Source organism: Oryctolagus cuniculus, chromosome X (genome assembly GCF_964237555.1).
Source record: "Oryctolagus cuniculus chromosome X, mOryCun1.1, whole genome shotgun sequence".
NCBI lineage: Eukaryota > Metazoa > Chordata > Mammalia > Lagomorpha > Leporidae > Oryctolagus > Oryctolagus cuniculus.
The window spans coordinates 102866244-102891955 of NC_091453.1; the positions used below are offsets into that span (position 1 = coordinate 102866244).

The window sequence follows — 25712 nt, forward strand, 5'->3', positions numbered from 1 at the left end:
TATATGTCTATGTGTGTATATATATGTATATATGTATATACACATATATACATTATACATATATCCTAAAATATTTAAATCTTTCATATCATACAATTCATCCATTTAAAGTATAAAATTCAATGATTTTTAGCATATTCACAGAATTGTGAAGTCACCATCACAATTACTTTTATGACATTTTTGTCACCTCAGAAAGAAGCCTATAACCATTAAAAGTCACTTCCCATTTCCTGTTCTCCCCTCAGCCCTGCACAAACACTAATCTACTTTCTACTCTCTGGATTTACTTATTATTTTAAAATTTACAGATAAAGTTACATGTATTTACCCTGCACAACATTTTGAAGTATTTACACATTGTAAAATGGACAAACCCAGCTAATTAGCAAGTACATTGTCTCACATAGTTATGTTTGAGTATTTAAACACTCAAACATTTTAAGAATATAACATATCTTTTGGAAGACCTTCAATTTTTTATTCTTTTAATTTAATAAAATGTAAATTTCCAAAGTACAACTTTTGAATTATAGTAGCTTTCCCCCCCATAACCTCCCTCCCACCTGCAGCCATCCCATCTCCCACTCCCTCTCCCATCCCACTCTTCATTAAGATTCATTTTCAATTATCTTTATATACAGATCAACTTAGTATATACTAAGCAAAGATTTCAACAGACTGCACCCACAAAGATACACAAAGTATAGAGTACTGTTCAGGTAGTAGTTTTACCATTAATTCACATAGTATAACACATTAAGGACAGAGGTCCTACATGGGGAGCAGGTGCACAGTGACCCCCATTGTTGATTTAACAATTGACACTCTTAATTATGATGTCAGTAATCACCTGAGGCTCCTGCCATGAGCTGTCAAGGCTATGGAAGCCTTCTGAGTTCACCAACTCTGATCTTGTTTAGACAAGGCCATAGTCAAAGTGGAAGTTCTCTCCTCCCTTCAGAGAAAGGTACCTCTTTCTCTGATGGCCTGTTCTTTCCGTTGGGATCTCACTCACACAGATCTTTCATTTAGGTCATTTTATTTTTGCCACAATGTCTTGGCTTTCCATGCCTGTGAAACTCATGGGCTTTTTAGCCAGGTCCGAATGCCTTAAGTAAATTGAATCTTGTGCCTGGCTTTTTTCACTTTGCATTATGTTTTCAACACACACCCATGTTGTAGCATCTATTGGAACTTCATTCCTTTTTCTGGCTGGATAAGATTTCATTCCATGAATATATCATTTTGTTTATCAGTTGATGCACATTTGGGTTGTTTCCACTTTTGAGCTATCATTAATAGTGCTGCTATGAATATCTATATGCATATACATGTATCACTTCTTAATGAAAACAAATGAAATTTCCAAAATTACTATAACCATCATAACTTAGTCGCTCAGGCAAACCTCTGTAAGATGGTGAGAAAGCATCAGCATCAGCAACACATAGAATTCAAAATTTGAGGGAGTCTTCAATAGGAAATAAACAGACACATTTTTGTTTGGTCAAAAATTATTTCTTAAGGCTAGCTTGTTATAAATAGAAGACATTTATGTTCATATCTTATACTTACAATATTAAATTATATTTACAATATTAAATTATACCAAAGTTTCAGAAATGTTTCACTTCTATAATTTCCATGCATGCCCCCTGAAAAATACAATCTACAATCTGTAGCATCAGGACCCAACTAATAATATAATTCTCTCACTGCACATACCTATGATGGTCAATTTTATGTGTAAAACTGGCTAAGCCGTGGCATTGTAGATGTTGCTGTGAAGGTAATTTTTTTTTAGGTGTGACTAACATTTAAGTCAGCCAACATTAAGTAATGTGAAGTCCTCCAAAGAAGGGATTCTGCCTCCAGAGAAATGCTGTATCATCAGTTCCTCCCTGGGTTTCCAGCCTGCTGACCTCCCCTGCAGAAGTCAGACTTGCCAGACCAACAAATGCATAAGCCAATTCCTTAGAATCCCTTCTTTCTCTCCCTCCCTCCCTTCCACCCGCCAACAAGGTCTTCAACGAGTTCATGGAAAATGAGTCTTGTGAAAAAACTATATGTGCATTTCAAAAATCAAATTACTTTCATATTTTCAACAAACTTTTTGAAATACTAGTGTGCATGTGCATGTGTGTGTGTGAGAGAGAGAGAGACAGAATATCCCTTTGCTTCTCTTTCTCTGGAAAGTCTTGACTGTTACAAGATTCAATGATTGTTACCATTAGGAAATATCTTACAGGTCATCTAGTTCAAGTCCCATCATTCTGTGTGGGAAAACTGACAAGCAAGTAATTTAAGCAATGTATATGAGTACCCAGAAAGACTTACAAAAAAAAAAAGATAGTAACTAAGGACCTCCTATGATGATAATTTTTCTTGAAAGCTTCAAAGAGTACATGGGAATAAGGTCACAAAAAAGTGTAGTCACAAAGACCTATGTGGTCAGGGAAGGTGAGAGGTAAAGTAAAATTACTAAATTATCATTTTAAGCATATACAATGTGTTAAAAACCTTCACTTTCCTAGTTTCCCCAAACTACTTTATAATATAATTATATGGTTCCTGGAGACTACTTATAATTGAATTATAGGGTGTCTTGTTCACGTTCTAGCTGGTGAAAAAAATTACTTAGCTCTGCTTTGCGGTTCTCTAAACACCAGCTAGAATACTCATGAGGCAGCTTATAATTCAATTATAACTCCCCTCTGGGAACCATATAATTATATATGAAAGACCTAACCCATCGTATGTTCTCCATTTATTTTTGTTATGAAAGGATTCGTCTAAAGTCTGATATTAAATTTGAATAGGTCTGAGTCAATTGGCACACCTCAAGATTTACCCAGATACAAAGATAATAAACCATCTTCAACTAGCTGAACATACTAGGAGTTGATCTGTTTACCACCCTCCCCTCCCCCCCCAAAAAAAACCAAAACGTGTATATCTTTCTTTAGAGATTATTCAAGACTTTAAAAGGTTTGTGGAAATGGAAGTAGAAGAATTTATTTTGACGTAAAATAATTTTAAAGCCATGCAAAATTGTGTATATAGTAAAATAAGCCCTTCACATATGAAGATACTATCAATTTCAGATTGAAAATATTTGGTAAAAAAATTTTTGTCTACACTGAATATGTTATACACTATTTCTTGCCCTTATTCAATAAACAATACAGTATAAATTATTTATAAGTTATTTAGATTGTATTAGTGATTATAAGTAACCTAGAGCTGATTCAAACTCTAGGGAGTAGTATGTGTATAGGTTATATGCAAATATCACTCCATTTTATAAAAAGGACTTGAGTAACTGAGGATTTTGGTTTCCAAAGAAGTTTTGGAACAAATCCTCTGAAGATACAATGGGATCACTAATTATATATATATATATATATGTTATATATATGAAATGTATATATACACGCATATATATCCACATGCATGTATTTACTTGAACTTTTAATGAAGTAGTATACAAAAATACTGGCATGACGACTCAAAAAAATAAGAAGTTAGTGCATTGAATTAGTTAATGGCCCAAAGAGTATGTATTTTGCAGAAATAAGGCATGGGGACAATTGATACTCTTCTTATTCCAGGGACACTCTTTCTCCCTCTATACCTCATTCATAAATTCACTACTCAGTAGTTACTGCATACTTATTTGTGCCAGGAATTATGTTTTCCCACTCTTCCCAGTATATTTGAGAATGCATTTGAGCTCATGAATGTGCATGCACAAACACCACCTCTTGGAGTACGCGACTCATTATCCTTTTTATAAGGCGATGAATTCTAAAAGTTGTCTCTTATTTAACTCCACAAGGATATCACATATGACCCACGTTTAAATGTGTTGATCTTGGTTGTAGTATGTGGGAAACAAAGGCATATCCCTAAAATACAGCACACTCTCTAGAACTTTAAAGTTTAGCTCAAGAACAAAGGACACCATCTAAGTAGAGGAAACTGAGAAATTGTCTACAAGAAGCAATGAGGGTAGCTAAATGTGCAGAACGGGAAGTCAAGTATGTCAAACACATTCTATATACCCCACAAATTTCCTATGAGATATTCCGAAATTGTATCATGATTGCCTTAGCAATTCAATGTTTCAGTGCCTAACTTGCAACAGAATTATGACTTTATCCCAGGGTATAGAATGAGGATGCAAGGTTTCCAGCTCTGACTCTTACCAGAGATTTTGGAAAAATTATTTAACCTTCTATGTGACTATGCTTTTCCATGCTCATATGTAAAATGGAGATAATAAAAGTTATTTCAAAGGGTTGTTGTAAAAAGTAAGAGTAAATATGGTATAAGCACTATCAATAGTTCCTGTCAACAGCAAAAGCTTAATAGGTGTTAACTACTGCAATATTTTTTTGTTGTTATTGACGTCTCCGTACTCATCATCGTCATTATCCTAGTAATGTAGATATAAAGGGGAAATTTTGTTAAGACTAAGATAGCTGCAACTGGGAACTTTTTGAAAAAGATGTATAATTTTAAAAGGTGATTCTAAAAGATAAAAATAATTGCATGAAACAAAGATAGCATCTGGCTAGCTAAACCCAATACAACTTATGGAAAATGTACAGGTCACAGCAAAGGAAGAGTTTTGTTTAGGTATCTTTCAGGGAAGTTACAAATTGAGTGAATAACAACACTGCTAGAGTCAGGGGGTATAATGATATAATTTTCCTGGACCTTTGTGAAAGATTTCCAAGAATATTGATCTGGCTCTGAGGCTAGCAAGCAACCAGTACCAGAGGCTAACACAGGCATAGTCTGAATATGTCTTAACAGACTAACCACTTCCTTTATGAGCAGGTTGACTAAATTGACAGAGCAGGGAAATGGATAGATATGTTCACAACAAAATTCAGGCATTTTGCAACGACCTTCATGATATGAAGGCATGTCAAAAAGTTCATGGAAAATGACATTAAAAGATAACCTTATTTTGGTATAAAACAATTTTGAAATCCATGCATTTTTTAACATTCATTTTCCATTAACTTTTGAAGACCCACTTGCATACTACTGGAAAGGATTTTAAAACTATATAAATGATAGCAAAATTGATACATAAATGAACGAACTATACCAAGGTAGGTGATTAATTTGTCTCTAGGAATCTCCTTTCCTTTGTCCTATTTGACATTTTAATCCATGCCATGCATGAGGAAATCAAGTTTTAAGATAGCATTTACTTGAAATGGGGGGGGGGGGCAGAGAGAGAAGCGACAGATAAACATCTGCTGGTTCAAACCCCAAATGCCTGCAATAGCTGGAGCTGGGCCAAGCTGAAGCCAGGAGCCCAGAACTCAGCTTGGATCTTCCATGTGGGTAGCAGGGACCCAAGTACTCAAGCTATCACCACTGCCACCCAAGCTACAAATTAAAATGAATCTCAAATCAGCAGACATGGGTCTTAAACCCAGACATTCTGATACAGGATACAGGTATTTCAAGGGGTGTCTTAACTGATGTTCCAAATGTTGCCACTGGAAATAAAGTTGTTAGATAATGTAAAAGTAGTAGAAATAGCTAACCTGCTGAAAGACATATCATGCCACCCCAAATTCATGCCAAGATAGAACTGTGAGTCAAATATAATGTGCTATATTTTTAGAGGTAGATATGTAAAGTCTTGAATTAAAAAAAATTTCTACTATATAAGTACATGGTTGGAGAAAGTGGCTTAAAATAGCCATGTATAGAGAATAAGAGATTTTAGTTAACCCTAAGTACAATGAGTTGGCAGGATGAGGCGGCTGATGCGAGTAAGACTGCATGAATGGAGATGATATTCTTGATCTAATTTCAGCTGCCCAAACCATAGCTGGAGTCTTGTGTTCAATTGCAGGCTCCTCATCTTAAAAAGGCCACTGATCAAATAAAATGTATCCAGGAGACAGTTACTCAAATAATTGAATCTCACAAAGCTATATTATCCCTGCATGTGTCTAATGACCACATGTCAAGAAACTTACGGAAAAGATTGAAGCAACAGGAATACATGACTTTGAAGAATTTTCCTGAGCCTATCTATGCCTTAAAAGGACAAACCGGTAGGAAGCAGGGACCTAAAAGTGACAGCTGGTGGGAAGCTAGGAACCAAGGAACACAGGAATGTGGAATAAGGGTATTCCACAGATAATTTCTTTCTGGATCAGCTTTTCTGAAACTCAGATAATTTGGAATTGCTTTTCCAGGTCTATATACTACTAATGTCTAGTCCAAAGATCTTTCCCCCAATAAGCATAATTTTGAGTCTAGATACTTACATAAATGAAGGAAAGCAGAAAATCAGAAGTAATTTTAAACTTCCTTTTATTATTATTCCCTTCAAGGTACAGTCCCCCAAAGAACAGATTACATGGGGGACATCTTGCACTATTGGACAGCTCACTAAATTGAGAGAATGCCAACGGTTATTTAAGACCTGTATTAGCCTATTTTCTCTGTCTCAATTTTGTCATCCGAAAATGGAGGCAATCAGATTAAAATGGTCTCTAAGGTAACTTCCACTTTGAAAATATAGTTCTCATGATATTGCATTAATTTTAAAGAATATGATTTTTTTAAAGTCAAAAAAGCATGAAAATAACCTATTTCACTTAGTGAATTAGGCTCAATGAAATAGTGTTATACTACATATTCAATTTAGGGAATACTGAGAACTATGTTTTAGGCAAACAATTTTATTTATAGTTCTAATTGCTTCACAAGTATTCTCGTTTATTCTTTGGCTGGTTTGTTTAAACTTGGGTCGGTTTTTAAAAATATTAGCTCAATTCGGTGAAATCTCACACAATCATTCTTTAACAAGCTAGCTTCTCACATAGTAAGGGCCAGATCAAGTAAAAAAGGAATATATGGCCCAAATTTAATTCTTGAGAGAGAATGTCAGAAGTTCTATGAGACCATGAAAGAGGAGTAAGCCCGAGATCCCCTGCTATGAACTCTTCCAAGCAGGGTTTCTTCAAATTACAAAGAATCCTTTCAGTTTTTTATTCAACTGACATATTTGAGTTAAAATGTATCATTTAAAGGTAGAAATACTTGGCATAAAGAAAAAGGAAAAGGCCCAAAATATATTATTTAAACATGTTGGATTTAAAGCGTAAATGCTTCATTTTCAGTAATTTTCAAGTGTAGTTTTTCTCAGAAACAGAAATTGCAGCTTAGAGAATCAATTTTCACTTTTTACCATGAGAGAACATTCATTTTCAGAGATATACAGCAAATTTTAAAAGGTTCTTCTTATCTCAACAACCAAGGAAAGGGTTAATTTACCTTAGAATCTAAATCAAGGCTTATTTGGGAAAAATCTAAGCTGATAAGAAGTCCAAGGACATGAGTCACTTCACAAGAATTTTAGACCATTTATTCCTAAAATAACATTGGTGTTCAAATAGATTTTACTTCATTATATTGGAGCCTTCTGGGTAAGAAATTTTGGCAAAAACCCTAGAGGAAAGAATATGCTACTTGCTGATAGGGAGGGGTACATATAGTTTTTCAATGGCAGACTCCTTTTTTTTTTTTTTTAGACAGGCAGAGTTAGTGAGAGAGAAAGACAGAGAAAGGTCTTCCTTTTCCGTTGGTTCACCCTCCAAATGGCCGCTATGGCCGGCGCACTGTGCTGATCCAAAGCCAAGAGCCAGGTGCTTCCTCCTGGTCTACCATGCAGGTGCAGGGACCAAGGACTTGGGCCATCCTCCACTGCCCTCCTGGGCCACAGCAGAGAGCTGGACTGGAAGAGGAGCAACCGGGACAGAATCCGGCACCCTAACCGGGACTAGAACCCAGGGTGCTGCCGCCACAGGCGGAGGATTAGCCCAGTGAGCAATGGCGCTGGCTCCTTTTTTTTTTTTTTTTTTTTTTTTTTTTTTTTTTTTTTTAAGCATTCATCTCTGCTCATTACTTCTTGGGTTCCAATTGATCAGTCATCTCACTTATCTGGGCTTTCAGTAACTATGACCAGTCTTTGAAAGGAATGTTCATCCAAAGCAAATTGGAGAGGCAGGCAAACTTCTATTATCTGAACTAGGTAGCAGGTCATGGCCTTCTTAATATTGGAAGTGTGAAGTGGCTTTTCCAGGTGCTGGTCTTTGTTTTTTGGTGTGTGTGTTTCAGAATTTGATCATTTATGTTTTTAGACTTTTAGCTAAAGAAACTGACTTTAGGCTTCCATTCAACCCTTTATACTTTTACTTCTCATACCTTCTATCACTTTTTTTGAGAAAATAAAAGTTGGTCTTGAAATATCTTCTAATTTTCAATGAATTCCAGTGAAAAGTTGATTGAGGATTGACCTGCAATGTTTGGAAAAGACACACTAGTTCAAAGGAAGAGTAACAAGATTCTAGTGTTCGGGACATGCTCAAGCTGACTTACCTCAAACGGTAGAGTTAGAAACATACCAGGGGATTCCAATTCAGTCCCATCAAGGTGGCATGTACCAATGTCATCTCACTAGTCCCAGTGATCAATTTCTGTTCACAATTGATCATAAGGATAGGACTAAGAACCAAAGGGATCACATAAACAAGAATAGTGTCTGCAAATACTAGCTGATAGAATAAAAAAGGGAGAGAACGATCCAACATGGGAAGTGAGATACACAGCAGACCCATAGAATGGCAGATGTCATAACATTTCAGAGAAGCAAAATTAGGTCTGCTTTTATAAAATGGGTGAATAAGGCTTATGACCAATAAATAATGTTATAAATATCATTAATGCATTAATTTTTTTCAAACATGTTAAATCGAGGGAAAAGAAATATGAATCAGGCCGGCGCCGCGGCTCACTAAGCTAATCCTCCGCCTTGCGGCACCGGCACACCGGGTTCTAGTCCCGGTCGGGGCGCCGGATTCTGTCCCGGTTGCCCCTCTTCCAGGCCAGCTCTCTGCTGTGGCCAGGGAGTGCAGTGGAGGATGGCCCAAGTGCTTGGGCCCTGCACCCCATGGGAGACCAGGAGAAGCACCTGGCTCCTGGCTCCTGCCATCGGATCAGCGCGGTGCGCCGGCCGCAGTGCGCCGGCCGCGGCGGCCATTGGAGGGTGAACCAACGGCAAAAGGAAGACCTTTCTCTCTGTCTCTCTCTCTCACTGTCCACTCCGCCTGTCAAAAAAAAAAAAAAAAAAAAAAAAAGAAATATGAATCAGGCCTAATAATTAACCTCAAGAGTTCACATTCTACCTGGGAAAATACATGAAACTAAATATGCTAAAACATTATAAATGATATAGAGCATTTCACTATAATAAAGACTATAAGAATCTATTCGTGATTCATTTTCTCAGAAGAAAGGAGGTGGGTATGTTGAGAAGTTTAGGGAGATTTGACAAAAGCAAGAACATCTGATCAGAGTGATATCGGAGATGACCCCCTAAAATCTATACGAAAATGTGGCCCCTTAGAGTTCCCCAGAAGTGCCATCTGGGATGCCACATATACTACCGGAATTTGGGGTGCCATACGATATCACCATATGCTTATTAATAAATCCCCAATATTAATAAGGCCGAGATGGTTCTTGCCTAATATTTAGAGAAGAATTCTAAATACTGGCATAAATAAACGAGGCAGCATGGTACATTTTAAGCCTTTATTTAGTGAGAAAGATACATAGAAGAGCGAAAGCTTTATCTGAGAGAGGGGTAAAACTGGGTTCATACCAAGCACCAGGAACCAGCCACGTGGAGAAGCATCTAGGCCAGGAAGCCTAGAGCAGGTGGCCCAAAGGCCATTTATCCTGGGGGCACAGGGCTACAGCCAGCCCCCTCTGGCAAGAGGCCAGGAAACAGAAGAGAGGGGCGGAACACACCATGTCCCAGGCTTTTAACCCACTTACAAAGGGGAATGGTTAATTAACCTGATTGGCCAGTGGGCACTCAGGTATGGCCAGGTAGGGGCATGAGGTCACACAAGGGCATGGCGAAGGGGTGGTCTTCCAGCTCACAAACCTAATCAATTTTAACCTATATGCCTGCCTACTTCAAGAGCCTGACAATTAGTTACTTGAAAGTTCACTGGTGTCAGAAGCAAAAGCAGAGTAACCCAGAAAGGGGCAAGTATCAGCGAAGGCATTGATGAAGACAAAGATAAATGATTTATTAATGAAACAAAAAGGTCCAGAATAATTCACTGTAGCCTCCATGGGAGAAATAATGAGAATCAAGGCTAAAGGAAGCAGAACCTTAAAATGGCATAAGGAACTTATACATTATCTTGGGATCAATATAATGTAGCTTTTAAGTAAAGGAGTGATACTGATCCCAGCACTACTTTCTGGAGAAAAAGTTTATAAGATTCAGAAGAGTAAAACTTAGATCCAAGGAGGACATTACTAGTTGTTTTCAAATATCTAAAGGTTTGTGGAGTGGAAGGGAATAAGAAATACGTTGTATGGCTCAAACAAGTGACTAGACACATTCAAGCTCAGTATGAAGTGTGAACAGGAGCAGTCATGGGTGGAATAGCTGCTTCAGATCTCTGGATGTTCCCAGACATCTAATAAAGTACTGGAGAAGGGATTCAAATACTATATAGTGGCACATAAAAGAGGAGGGAGAGGACCAGAGAATTTTTCGGGTTCCTTTTAAATTAGGCATTCTAATTGCTTTTCCACAAAAGACCTCAGCAAATAGATGGAACATGATATATCTCATGTTCATCAATTTTCTTCAATCCAACTTACTTTCACCTTTTTGAATATTACATATTTTACTTCCACCTTTTTGGTTGATGTCTTTTAGCTATCATCATATAGGAAGTCCATGTTTCTAACTGGACATATTTCTCAAAAAGACAACCAGACTTCTTGTGTTACTATCTGGGATTTTATGTAAAGTAAAACTTAAATTAACTGAAGCTCAACTAATGAAGCATTTTATTTCATGTTCTATACTCAATTTTATGGGAAAAAAAGAAACACAGTGACTAAGCAAGCAGATATCTTGAATTCACTGAAAGAAAAACAAATTCATCACCCAAGAAGTGATTTAATGCCAGTATTCATCCCAACCTCCTACTTCCATGTACAATAAAACTGATTTCAGAATGATGAACTGGAGTGTCTGATAAAATATTCCAAATACTGTATGTTCATTAAACTCTACTTATTAAGATAGTAAAATTGACTACAATTTTTATAAATTGTTTCAATCACATAGACTGTAGATAAGGGAATATTTCATTTTTACCTAACTACTACTCTAATGGCATTTAGGTGTTCATGAATACTTGCTGAGTGAATGATATATACATACTAGTTATTATCATTAGCCTATTTCTATAGTCATATTCTTTCTTTGCATCTTCAAAAGTTGATTCTTGCTAAAAGTTGAGCCTGAGACCACGTCTGATTTCTTCCATTATTATGCTGTGTGACATTGAGCAAAATCATCTTTACATCTAAGCTTACGCATGTGTAAAATCTAACTACACTACTTGTCACAAAGACTTTCAATGATAATTGAATTCTAAGCTCCTGGCTTTGGCCTGGCACAGTCCTGACTGTGGTAGGCATTTGGAAAGTAAACCAGTAGATGGAAAACCTGTCTTTGTCTTTCTACCTTTAAAATATCTTTTCTAAAAAAACACCTAAAATACAGTTGCTTTATATTAATATATTGCTGTCAGGCCATAGATATAAGATATATAATTAAAAATATATTGGGTATTATGTGCATTCATCTTTTAAAACTATAGAATATCAAAACTAAGTGACTTGGAAACTCACTGGATTCAACCATCCAATTTTACAGAACTGGAAACTAAGACACATGGAACTTAAGTGATTTAAGGTCATATAGCTTGTTATTGACAGAGGCAGGACAAACATGTTGGGTTTTTTTTTTCCTCTCAATTTTGTGATTTTTCTTCTATAACAAATGAGCTCTGTATTCCTTAAAGTCAAGTAGGAAACAGATTTGTGCTGAAAGAAGAAAGTACTCAAAAATGTTTTTCCCTTTTGACACTAGAAATCTCAGGGACAAAGACGACCGATTTTCCTCTCCTTCATTGCAAAGTATTTTGTATATTTATTTTGTGTTCTTGCTACTCTAAAAATCAATCTGATGATGTTTTAAGAGACAATAAAAGTCAGAATAGTATAGCATTGATTTATCTATCAGTGGCAGCAGTGCAGGGGTTGCCATCTACTGTCATTTGTCAGTAATTTAGGAGCAGCTATTAGGCACCAAGATATGAAGACTTATTTGTGTTACCAAACCAATAACTTATTACTCATTTTTAAGCAATTATAATTCTTGACTAATGAATTGCTCACACAGGGACTACCATGAGGCAAAGTTTGGAACTGTAGCATTCAAAATTTTGAGGGGAAACCTTTAGAAATTTGGGGAAGAAATTCAAGGACACACAGCTCTAATGGAATCTGTCATGTCCCCTTACAGCTTTTGTACCTCACTTGGTTTTGAACACCAAATATTTTATTGTGTTGTATTGTTTTTACATTAAAGTAGAAGGTTTTAGTTATTTGCCTTATGATTCTATTAAGAGGTTAACAAGAGGTTTCTCAAACTGTAGTCTAGAATGAAGAGCTAAAATGTAACCTGGATGATGATAATGACAACAACAACAACGAAAAAATACTTATGGCAAACAACTTTAAACAAAAATTCATGACATGCTAGTCTGTAAAAGCAACAAATACTTCAGATCAAACCTTGTGCATTACATTGAGGCAAAAGCTGAGGAAAAGCAGTATTCCCTGTTCTGTCAATCCTCTAAGTAGTGTCTGCACACTGAAGTAAATATTAGCAGAAAGAAAACTGATATTACAGAAGTATTAGGAAAAAAGACAAAAATAATCCTGTTTCTTCAGTTTGCGAACTATAATGTTTATAGTCATTTTTGGAAATTGGACACATTGATGAAGAAGAGATTAAAAGCATCCTAAAACTTAACGGATGATCAACTCAAAAATATCACATACTTACTTTGCTGTTATGGCCAATCATAAAGTGTACCTGAAAAAATAAAAATTCAATTTCAATTTCCTTGATCTTTTATGCTTTTATTTTGAAAATGATGACATAGTTCTTAAATTTTCACATCAGAAAGGTCATCTGAGGAAAATGGGCTTTAACAACTCTAATCTTTTATGGGCATTTTTTTTCAATTTTATAAAGCTGATTAAACCCCCCCATATAGGAGTTATCTGCAATATATTTTAATTCTGTATCTGCTGATTACAAACACTTGTTTCACTGTGCCATTGTGTATATGTGGGTAAGAAAATGAGTAGTCATCATTTTAAAAATAAATCATAGTTTGGTAGTAGGCAGGCAGCACTAATGTCTGCCAAAGTTCCTGTTCAGTTTATCACTTGAAGGTCTACTTCATATGTTTTTACTTCATTAAGCAATGGTAAAACACTTAATAAGTCCCTTCCAAGTCAAGGTGCGTCAGTCACCATACCCCATCATTGTAAAACTGAGTTAAAGATATTGCCACAACAGATTACCCAGACGCTTGACAAACTACCTGATATTGTTTCATTCTGACCCTGTCAGGCAAAATTTAGCAGAATTAGGATTGACATTAAAGGCATTTCTGAAAAGGTCAGGATCTTATCACATCACTTAGAGAAAGCTCTGTAAGGAGTTACTTCAAGTTGGGTGGGAATCTTAAATTCTAGGAAACTTCAAGACGACATTCAGAGATTCCCCGTGACTTCACTGACTTTGTTGGAAAACTGGAGGGTATCGTGTTGACAGGGCTATTAACTTAAATAACTTCTAAGACTTGAAGGCAGCTTAGTCAGAACTTAATTCGAGAAATCATAGAAAACAACCTACTGTGTGAGGGAAGAAGGGGATAGAGGGAAAAAGGGAGAGCACAAGATGGAGGGAGGGAAGGGGGCGAGAGACACTGTCCATTAGCTAGTTCATTTCTCATTCCCAAATGCCCACAACAGCTGGGGCTGGGCTTAACTGAAGCTAGGAGCTGAGAACTCACTCCAATTCTCCCATGTGGATGGCAGGGACCCAACAACTTGAGCTGTAACTTGTTGCCTCCCAGGGTGTGCATTAGCAGGAAGTTGGAATTGGAAGCAAAGCTGGAACTCAAGCCTAGACATGTTGGTAGGGGATGTGGGCATCCCAGGTGGTATCCTAACCATGACCAAATTACCCAGTCCTTGAACCTCTACATTTCTACCTAGTCATGAATGGTACAATGTCAGCTATGTCCTAGCAGTCCTTTCCAGTCTCAGGTCTGATTCCAGTAGTTTCTTATCTCCCAATTATCTCCTAAAACAGACTCTTTAGTCTTGTCAGCTCTACAGAAAGACAAGTTATATTGCAGCCCATTACTCATACTATTTTCCTATTGTTTCTTCTTCCTTTTCCCATTTCCTCATCTAGCTAAGTCCTCCCCATCATCCATCATTAAAGGTCCATTTCATCAGATGCACTTCTTTGATTCCTACAACAATGAAAAGTTACCATTTCTTGAGCTTATATTACTGACACTTTGACTCTATTAGTTTTATTGAGATTTAATTGATATACCAAAAAATTCACCAGTTTAAAAATCTACAGCAGTGGGTGTTTGGTCTGGCAGTTAAGATACCCACATTTCATACTGGAATATCTGCATTTGACATCTGACTCTGGATTCTGAATCCAGCTTCCTGCAATTGTGGACACAATGGTGATCAGCAAAGAAGTTAGGTCCTTGCCACCCACATGGAAAACCAGAATTGGGTTTTGGGTTCCTGGTTTCTTCCGGGACCAACCCTGGCAGTTTGTTGGTATTTGGGGAGTAAATCAGAGCACTCTTTCTCTCTCAAACATGTCAAAAAATTTTAAAAAGTTTAAAATTCAATAATTTTAGCTAACTTATTGAGTTGTGCAACCATCACTACAACCCACTAAAAAAAATCCCTTATACCTGTATGCAGTTCCTCCTTGTTCCCACACCTAGGCCCCAACACCCAGTCATCTAATTTCTGTATCTATAGTTTTGCCTTTGTAGAACATTTAACATTGAAGGGATCATAAAGTATCTGGTCTTTTTCATTTAGCTTCTTTCACTTTACATGTGTTTTCCAGATTCATCCATATTGTAGCATGTATCAACACTTCATTCATTTTTATAATACTCAATTGAATAGATGTATTATATTTTGACAATTCTCTCAGCATCTGATGGATATGTGAAGTATCCTGTTGTATTTGGCCATTAAAAGTATCCTGTTGGGCTGCCACTGCCTGCAAAGCCAGCATTGCATATGGGTGCCAGTTTGAGTCCTGGCTGCTCTACTTCCAATCTAGCTCCCTGCTAATGCACCTGGGAAAGCAGCAGAAAAATGGCCCAAGTGCTTGGGTCCCCACACCCATACTAGTGTAAGATGCTCCTGGCTCCTAACTTCACTCTGGCCCAGCTCTGGCCATTGTGGCCATTTGGGTGGTGAACCAGCAGATGGAAGATTTCTGTCTTTCCTTTTCTCCCTGTTACTCTACATTTCAAATTAAAAAAAAATCTTAAAAAAACATTATTATGTCCATTTGAGTATAAATTTGTGTAGACGCGTTTTTATTATTCTGTAGATACTTGGGAGTAAAACGGATCATATGGCAAATTTATTTTCAAATAGTAAATTTATATTTGAGAAATTTAGAGACTTAGATATATCTATCCATATCTATAAAACTTTACAATTCATCCTCTTAAAATATGCAGATCAGTGGATTCATATGTTGAGTTATGTAACAATTACTAAGATTAATTTTTGAAGCATTTTCATTATAGGGCTTCCCTTTGGAGTAACCTTGCATCCATCACTGACAATTTTCATAGAAACTCAAAACTTAACATACCCAACCCTAGTTTTGTAAATGAAGGAGGCTCATCAAAGCCACATGCCTCATAAGTATCAGAGTACACAGTTAAACCCAATCTTAACGGATCAACAATCCATATTTGACTGTGTAAAGTATTTCCATATCACCATACTGTCACTAATCCTCAGAATGTCTCTTCATCGGATATTTCTAGGATTTTCCTTTAATTTCCTGTTTGTTTTTCCTTTGTCACATTATCAAACATTCTTATCTATATCTTCTCAAAAACTGAATATCTTCTCTACAACTAAACCATAAATTGCTGTAGACAAGTGCATATTATTTTGACTTCTTCTTAGTCTCAAAAGTACTGTAGAAAAGAGCTCAAAATAATTTTATAATAATTGGTTATTCCTCATGACTTGCCTAAGTCTCTACACTTACAAATGTCTGTTTTAGTCTTTATAAAAATATGTGTCAATGTAGCATCGGCAGCTGAAGCTCCATTATTTTTTTTTAAAGATTTTATTTGAAAGAGTTACACACATACAGAGACAAAGAGACAGACACAGAGAGACAGACACAGAGAGACAGAGACAGAGACAGAGAGACAGAGACAGAGAGAGACAGAGACAGAGACAGAGAGACAGAGACAGAGACAGAGAGAGAGACAGAGAGAGAGGTCTTCCATCTGATGATTCACTCCCCAATTGGCTGCAACCGCCAGAGCTGCGCCGATCCAAAGACAGGAGCCAGGAGCTTCCTCTGGGTCTCCCACATGGGTGCAGGGGCACAAGGACTTGGGCCATCTTCTACTGCTTTCCCAGGCCATAGCAGAGAGCTGGACTGGAAGTGGAGCAGCCGGGTCTTGAACCAGCACCCATATGGGATGCCGGCGCTTCAGGCCAGGGCATTAACCTGCTGTGCCACAGCGCCGGCCTTGCTCCATTACTTTAAGATTTTTTTATTTATTTGAAAGGCAGAGTTACAGAGAGAGAAGGAGAGACAGAGAGATCTTCCATCTGCTGGTTCATTCCCAAAATGGCCGCAATGGCTGGTCGGAAGCCAGGAGCCAGTTTTTTCCAGGTCCCCCACATGGGTGGCAGGGATCCACAGACTCAGGCCATTTTCCTCTGTTCTCCCAGGCCCATTAACAGGGAGCTGGATCAGAAGTAGAGCAGCCAGGACTGGATTGGAAGTGGACCAGCACCCACATGGGAAGCCAGCATTGCAGGCACTGGCTTTATTTGCTACACCACAACACTGGCCTCTCCATCACTTTCTAGAGTCACCTCACCCGATAGCAATCTGTCCTTGGAATTGTTCTACCACTATGTATATGGTACATGATGTAGTTGTTCAGAACTTTGTTTTACCTGAATTTGGCCTTGCCCTGTAGGTGTTAATGCCAATACATTAGACCTCACCTTCCCAAATTGATAAAAAGCTTCTCATAAGACATGGATCTAAATAGCATAGCCAAAATGAGAGCTTAAATTATGATTCAACACCTAGATTACTTTGCCTGTTTACTGTGCCCATGGCAAAGTCTTTTTTTAAAATAAACAAAGGGAGAGAGTTTTAATAACTTAAAATTTTATAGATAAATTATCATTTTGACACAGCTTTCCTCATTGTCATTGTTTACCTCAAAGACAAACCACTATCAGAACATGCCTGTGACTACAGATTCTAGTTTAGGCCACCAAAGATTAGGGATGGATCATCCCTTGCCTTGCATCCTCTTAAAAGTTTCCTCTGGTCTGTTTTAACAAAAACCAGGAGGAAGATGAAGCTAGGCTGCAGAAGCAATGTAAAGATAGGTGGCAGGCCAATTAATGGCTGCTTTACACAATGATCTGCCATCAAGGAGACCCAACAGGCCAGTCCACTGCATTGGTTTTCTATGTGGGAAGTTGATTCAGCAGAAGTTGGCTTATGAAGAGCCCTGGCAGCTGTGCCAGCCAAGAGTTGTGTCACTGGAAATGGACCTGCCCTAGAGTTGAAGGGCTCCAGGTCAGAGCCACAGACGTTGTTTGCTCTAAGCTGTAAAGCCCTTCACTCAGCCCAGCTTCCAAAGTAACCACTGCTGTCAAGGGGATGGCCAACTAGGGTCAACAACACTGCAGGCAGAACTGCCCCCTACCTTCTCTTCAAGCCAGCTCTCCTCCCAGGCCAGCTAGGTAATGGAAGTCAACAGGACATCTCCCTCATGATGTACCCCTTGTAAACAGATAGATGGGTCTGGGCCTCATAACTGGCAAGGCCTTAAAGCCCACCTGATTATTTTCAAGCCCTTTCTGTCAGTTTCTATTTGCATCTCAATGATAAAACTCACTCATGGTTTAGACAGCTTTTTTAGGGTCTCTAGTATTGACTCGGTCCTCGGTTTTAGATACTGTGAGTTTAAACTGCTTGTTAGATTTGTTTTCTCCAGACTTAAAATTCTAGGTAGCCATGCACACGAAACCTCTGATGGAAGCAGTTTCTGCAAGCCGGCACTGCATCTCCCTGGAGAAGCCACCTCCTGCTGGAACCCTGTCTTGACTCCCCTTCCCAATGTCACCCCTTTTCAGCATGAAGCAGCCAGGGTGATCATCGTCCAGTCCCCCCTAAAAGATGTTCAGGTACATTCATGTTAAGGAGGGGATATGAGGAGTCAGATGGCTTAACAAGTAGTCAGGGTGGTCCCAATGGAATCTGGGGTATAAAACACTTGCTTCCTTCCCCAAAAATATTATATTTAGCAAGAAGAAACAGGCCACCCTCCTTCCTTTGGAATCTCCAAATTTACCATGAGACCAGCAAAGGAGCTCTTCCTGATCTCACAGCTTATTGTGAAAACAAGTTACCTATCCCACTCTTCTGGATGGTCTTTTGTTTTATTGTGAGCAGGCCAGACAGGATGGAGAACTGTAAATCAGGTCCTTTGGGATTTTTCCCTGCTTGGTAACTGAATGCCAATCTGATTGTCAAGTTTTTTTTTTTTTTCCTTTGAAATTGTACTTAAAACCCTGAATGCTATGGGGCCCTTTGGGTTTATTTCCTCTCTTGGAAGCCCCCTTCCATGGCCCTCTGGCTGGAGTTCTTTGACTATAATAAATCTTTGTAAATCTCAAAAAAAAAAATGGGTTGAGTTCTGAGCTCATTGTTTTGGCTTGACTCACCCCTAGCTGTTGCAGGCAGATGGAGAGGGAACCAGCAAATGGAAAATCTCCATCTCTTTCTCTCTGCCTCCCTCTTGCTGTGTCTCTTTCAAATAAAAATGAAAGAAAAAAAATGTAAAAACTGCTCATGGGCAAATGCTATGTTTTGTTTTGGATTCCTTGTCTTAACCAATGTAGTGATAAATAAATAGTACATCTCTAATAAATGTTTCTTCCATTGTTTGAATGGCATGAACAGCATCATGAAGAAGTCTCTCATGTGTCTTGCTCTGGGAGAGGAGAGTCTGGCATTCTCCTCCATGCTGAGGCTGCTACTATTGTGCTGCATGCCTTTGGGAAAATTGCCTCACCCTAAGCCTCTGCTCTGCCATCTGTAGCACACACAGTGTTTGGACTGGAAGATCTCAGTATTGCTTCCCAGTCCTGAATCATTGTCTCAATATATTTACTACAAGTTCTCAGCCATACATCCCAGAATTTTAATATTCAATCATTGTGGCTTGATATTAAGGATGTATCTACTAAAAATTCTTATCACCTTCTTATGTTCATTTTTATTAACTTGAAATAGTTTTCACCTTTTGTGCACATGTGTTATAATATCTTTTTTTTTTTTTTTTTTTTTGATAGGCAGAGTGGACAGTGAGAGAGAGAGACAGAGAGAAAGGTCTTCCTTTTGCCGTTGGTTCACCCTCCAATGGCCGCCGCGGCCGGCGCGCTGCGGCCGGCGCACCGCGCTGATCCGATGGCAGGAGCCAGGAGCCAGGTGCTTTTCCTGGTCTCCCATGGGGTGCAGGGCCCAAGCACCTGGGCCATCCTCCACTGCACTCCCTGGCCACAGCAGAGGGCTGGCCTGGAAGAGGGGCAACCGGGACAGAATCCGGCGCCCCGACCGGGACTAGAACCCGGTGTGCCGGCGCCGCTAGGCGGAGGATTAGCCTATTGAGCCGCGGCGCCGGCCATGTGTTATAATATCTTTAACTCATCCTGAGATGACTTTTTCATCATTATCAAACTTAAGAAGCTTCCACAATATTTTCTCATGTCTAAAACTCCTTCCTTCCAAGAACAATTTGCTCCCTCAGATTCCTTTCTTAGCTTGTATCCTAGAGCATCTTTCCTACAAAATAAAGTTTGTGCAAGTATTTTCATCTCCCCCCTGCTTGTTTCTCTTTCAGAAAATATTATTCATGGACATTAAATGCAGTCATATATCAAAATCAATGGAGCATTTTCTCATTAACTGATAGAAAAATGAGAAAATTTGATAATAAAAAATTGAAGGAACTAGAAATTTTCTATAATTGTCATCCAGATTAACTTTTAAACAAGCTATTTTATTTTTACACAGCATCTTACTTTATATATAGCCCTGAAAGTACCTAAACTAGTACGTTAATTTTAAAATGTTATTAGATAACATTTATACAGTTAATAATAGATCCTGTTGCCATGGAACCTTAACTGGATTTTCTAGCTCTGAGGGTTGATTTTTCAGCAATTAAACCTTTAGCTCTAATGTTTCATTAACAGATTTTTTATATGAATGTAATTATTTGGATGAGGATATTGAAAACATTTCCTAGTTTGCAAATGATACTTAAGTTGAAAGAAAAGCAAAGAATGAATGAACTGTAATCAAAACCTTAAAGAGGCATATAGTTCAGATGACTGAATCAATATAAAGCAAAACGTATTCTCACATTGAGAATGCTTGGAACTCAGAAAGCAGATGCACTGGTATGCCTGCTCTCCACCTCCTTCTACAAATACATTACAAGAATGGGAAAACATAGAAGTTATCAGGAGAGAAAGGATAATCTTTTCAAATTATTGCCCCCCAGGCAAAGTACAACCAGAAGATTATTAGTGGCTTAATAATCTGCCAATTCTAAGACAATAAATCAACTGACATAATCTTGTTTATATTCAAGTTGCTCATTACAGTACATCTGGACTTGAGTCAGCAGTATTGATCATGCGCTTTCTGTTCTGGACCACTGCTTCCGAGTAGTACTTACTAATTAAAATGTGATAGCTAACCTCAGTGTTGAAACAGATGGAGAAAGATAATGTTTTCATATTTGGATTACTGAATAGGAAATCATAAATGCGTAATCATAACTCATACCTATGAAGGGAAGAAAAACAAATCTTGAGGAAAGATAACAGGATATGCAGTCCTGGATTGGCAGTGACAAGGGAATTGAGGAAATGATCAATTCGTGGTTCTGGAAGCTGGAGAAGCAGTCTGACAGGGAAATGGCAAAGTGGGTCTTTCTGAATAAACATGGGCTCTGAATTCCAGGCTGTCACATGTTTGGTGAAATGCAGAACTGTTAATGTGAACCAAATTCAGCTGTTTTAATCAAGAATTCTATTTCTTTTAAAAAATATATATAAAAATGAAGCAGTGTGCTATTTGTAATTAGAGACTAATCAGTTTGAATCCTAGATGAATGATTTGTGAGTTGTTACTAAACCTTTATAAGGGTTCCCATTTCCTAATTCATAGAATCATTGTGATTAAAAGAAATGACAAAATACCTAACACTAAAAAAGGTATTTGATAAATAGGTGTTATTATAATTAGCATTAATTATTAGTAAGAAGAGATGTGCTTCTTATTTACCCCACCTCATTACCAACTGCTTATTGGTAGCAGTTTTTCATAATTGTGGCTCCCATTTTTTAAAAATTTATAATTTACTTCATACTTGAATCTGCAAATCGAGTCTAATGAAGATGATGGCAAACATTACAGAAATAATAAATGCACTGAAAGAAGTACACAGTAAATAAAATATATTGCTCCCATACTTAGAATGTGTTTAGAGTCTGGCTAGAGATATAAAACATGAGCACCGACATGAAATAGTTTACCTTATAAAGTGATTAAAAAGGTTATCCAATATATTTTAATACTCTGTAAGTGTTCGCAACCTTTGGGTACTTTATATGAATTAGTTCACAGTATTATCCCCAATAACCTTAAGTAAGGACTATTATTCCCATTTTACAGATAAAGAAACCAACACCCAGAGCTTAAATAAGTTTTCCAAAATCACAGGTGTCAAGTGGCAGTGTCAGGATTCAACTCTGTTCCTAAAGTACATGTTCTTAAACACCTGACTATACCACTTCTCATATCAACTGATAAAGTATAGACAAAATACCTAAAGGGCTGTGGACTGAAAATTCAAGGAATTTAAATAGCAATGGAAGATAATAAATGTATTAAAAGTCACAGAATGAAATTCAGTGTTTCATTCATAAGAGTATATCATGGTGAAAAAAATCAAACTAGGAACACTGTCATCATCAATTTATGGCTTACTCACTGAGAAGCAAGATATCTGAAGATATTCAGTAGTATCTGCATACAATGTCTGTTTCAATCTCTATTTATCAAAGTCCTTTCTTGAGGAAGGTTTTTTTTTTTTTACAATAAAATATGCTGGTCATATTGGAACAATATTTGAAAATCACATTTTATCTCAATCATAATGAAACTCTCTCTATATTACAAGTATTTCTGATAAACAATATATAATTTGTATTGAATGATTTTTCATCTTGCCTAAATTTCATTTCTAATGGTTGCTTATGCTCTGCCACAGCAATTTCTCAGATAAACTTCTTTTAGTTGTGGAAACACTTTTCTGACTACATTATTTCTCCATTGTCCTATCCATTCAAACAGGCTGCAATAAAATTCCATTATGTGATTTTTCATGGGATTGAGAAAAGAAAACATCATAAAGAGGAAAATGATAAAAGCAAGATATATTGCTCCACGGAGACTTTCCTCTGAAGCTCTCTTTGCAGTAGACAGCTGTATACTCACATCTGTATCAGGACAACATGGAGGCTGTAAGGAATCATGTGCAGCAATCCTGCTTTTAAAGATTCATTTCCCATCCCAATTCTTTTTGTAAACTGGGTGCAGTGTAAGAGAACCACTTGAGGTTGAAATGAGAAGCAGGAGTAATCATGGCCATCCTGTCTGACTTATTGGAGATTCAGAACACTGACTGCCCCAGACCTACTATGTTTTCTAGTGTTATCCTAAAAGGTTTCCTAGCTTCATGACACTCTCAGTTGGTTCCTGGAAATAGCGCCAGTGTCAGCATCACTAGAAAGCTTGTTAGAAATCTAAAACTCCAGTCCCACCCCAGGTCTGCATTATAGCACAATCCTCTGGTGATTCCTGTGTGCACTAAAGTTTCAGAGGCACTTCTCTAAAGATGCCAAGAATCCCAGCTGAGGAAAATGTTTTCTCTTGGCTGAGAGGGAACATATGGAAAGACTTGAACCCAAGACAATGTAAAACAAAAGGGTAGAATTACTAAGTCATAAAAGTATGAAATATACATGTTTACAAAACATAGATTGCATATTCTAAGTTCAATACCACCCATGAAAGCTTTGAGACATCTTAACCTATCAGCCTCATTAACTCCATATTTGTCCTCAGTCTTTTGGGAGGATATATCCACCTCACTGACATCCATACTAGCCCGGCAGTGAACGATTCTTAAACTTTATTATTGTCCTTAGAATCATCTTTTTAAACATTTATTTAGGGCTTATTATATAGCAGGTATACTGTCAAGTGCTTTCCATACTCTTCTTCTGCATTTTATATATGGGAAAACTGAAATTCATGGAGTAAATAGCCTAAGTCACATAGTTAAAGGTGCAAATATAAAGTAATGTATATCTACCTTTGGAGGTTGAGCTAGTAGGCATTGCCTACCTTTCTGGTCTTTTTTACTTGTGACTTCAGGCTTCCTTTTCTGGTACAATGTGAAAGCACTTCTGTTCTGTATCTACTCTGGGTGTCTGGGTGAGAAAGACTTTTTTTTTAAAGATTTATTTGAAAGTCAGAGTTAGAGAGTTAGAGACTGACTTCAACCTGCTGGTTCATTCCTCAATTGGCTGCAACAGCCAGAGCTGTGCTGATCTGAAGCCAGGAGCTTCTTCCGGGTCTCCCATGTGGGTGCAGGGGCCCAAGGACTTGGGGCATCTTCTGATTTCCCAGGCCATAGCAGAGATCTGGACTGGAAGTGGAGCAGCCGAGACTCGAACCAGTACCCATATTGGATGCCAGTACTGCAGGCTGCAGCTTTACTGGCTATGCCATAGCACTGGCACCAAGATATTTTCTCAATAGGCTCAAACACCTACTCAAGGCTTCAGGTCTCCCTGAATGTCCTCAGACATATCTAATGTCATGGCTCGAGGCATTCGTGACTCCTCCTCATCCCCATACTTACTCTGGTTACTCATTTCCTTTCTCATCTTGGCTTGCCAGGTACATATTGACATAGCAATTGGTAGGTTTGTTTTATTCTTTGTAAAACACGATGTCTTAATCCATTTTTCCTCTTCACTGTAGTCCTAATCCCTTTATCAGTCATGTAACTTTTCCTTCTATGCTTTGAGGACAGTGGCTTTATTTGTCTAGTTCTATACAGTATCCTTAGATCCTACAACAATGACTAGCATAAAATAAGCACTCAAAGATTATTTGTTGATTGAACAAATCTTGGTAAGAACAATATCTTTGGATTATGTGTTTGTTGGATCTCCTCTCTATCCCTACTTATTTCATAGGTTATCTATCTCATCTTGTACAATAATGTAAATAACATTTATCTACTACTCAAATTTTAATTTTAATCATGACTATATATTTCATTCCATATTTGTGCATCTAACTACTCGAGATCTCCCCTTGATTACACTACATGTATCTCAAACTGAACATGTCCATCCCCACCCTTGTAACTTTTTGTCTGTAAATGGAATAACTACTACTCAGTTACTCAGATCAAAAACCTTGGCGCATGCCACGTTGTATTATCTTTTCTATCCTACCACCAGTTAATTATCAAGTTATATGGTGTTGACATTCAAAACACATTCTGAATGTGGTCACTCCTCAGCACCTTTACCACTCCCTTCCTTGTCCATACCACCAGTCTGTGTCTGATCTATGGCAGTAACCTCTGAACTGGCTTCACTGTTTCAATTCTTATCTCTCCAAAATCTTTACTAAACAGCCAAGATAACCTTTCTAAAACATAATTGAGACCATGTGACTCCTCTGCTCATAAGCCTTCAATGGCATCATTCCATTATAATGAAAATAAATTTGACTGTAGCTTATAGAGTCCCACTCTTACTGACCCATATTCCCTCATGTCGCTGAGATATAACCAAATCTTGCTTTCACTTCTTGTAATATTGCAATCTTAACAACACCTCGAAAAAATTCATAAATCACTGTTAGGAATGCCATCTTCCTCCCAGATTTTAGATGGCTGGCTTCTGTATCTCGTTCACATCTCAGTTCAGTTGTCTTCTCAGAGAGAAGGCCTTTGATCCTTACAAGGTAAAATAGTGCTCCAGCTGTACTACAACATTATTTACCTTGTTGTGTTGGTTTATTTCTCTTTATAGTATTTATTACTACCTAACACATTATATGAGGGTACTTCAAAATTCTGAGGAAAATGGAATTGATAAATCTTTAAATTTTTATTAATATGAGATAAATTTAGTGAAAAATTGCGATGCATGCATATGAGGTCTTTAGAAAGTTCATGGAAAATAATTTTAAATATATGCATAGTTCTCATATGTTCCATTTCCATGAATTTTTATTTTTAATACATACAAGTTTAATGTAT

At 37.6% G+C, this 25712-nt stretch overlaps 1 protein-coding gene across 7 annotated transcripts in view; it reads right to left on the reverse strand.

The window, feature by feature from the left end:
- TENM1 (teneurin transmembrane protein 1) overlaps positions 1-25712 on the reverse strand; it is an 867710-nt gene that overhangs the window by 704438 nt on the left and 137560 nt on the right. For 4 of the 7 annotated variants that reach the window (XM_051827786.2, XM_051827788.2, XM_051827784.2 and 1 more), the window contains one exon: positions 12998-13027. The exons of the other annotated variants lie outside the window; for them this stretch is intronic. The gene's annotated coding sequence lies outside the window, so the exon portion shown is untranslated. The remainder of the gene's footprint in view (positions 1-12997; positions 13028-25712) is intronic. 7 annotated transcript variants of the gene reach the window in all.